The sequence below is a fragment of the Chinchilla lanigera genome, unplaced genomic scaffold (genome assembly GCF_000276665.1).
Source record: "Chinchilla lanigera isolate Chin_1 unplaced genomic scaffold, ChiLan1.0 scaffold00067, whole genome shotgun sequence".
NCBI lineage: Eukaryota > Metazoa > Chordata > Mammalia > Rodentia > Chinchillidae > Chinchilla > Chinchilla lanigera.
The window spans coordinates 11,113,651-11,113,878 of NW_004955468.1; positions in this window are offsets into that span (position 1 = coordinate 11,113,651).

Genomic DNA, 228 nt, shown 5'->3' on the forward strand with positions numbered 1-228 from the left:
TTGCGCTTGCCAGGCAGGCGCTTTTAGCCACTGAGCTAAATCCCCAGCCCCCATATTCTTTTTTTTGTAGTACAGTGAAATGATAAATGGAAAACTAGCGTTAAAGGCAGGCCTCATACGTTGTATAATATCAGTTGAATTAAACTAATTTGAATTTATTTAAATGATGATGGTAACAACCTAAGAAGGTACCTTAGTAAAGGTGAATAAAATGTCAGACTAGCAAGT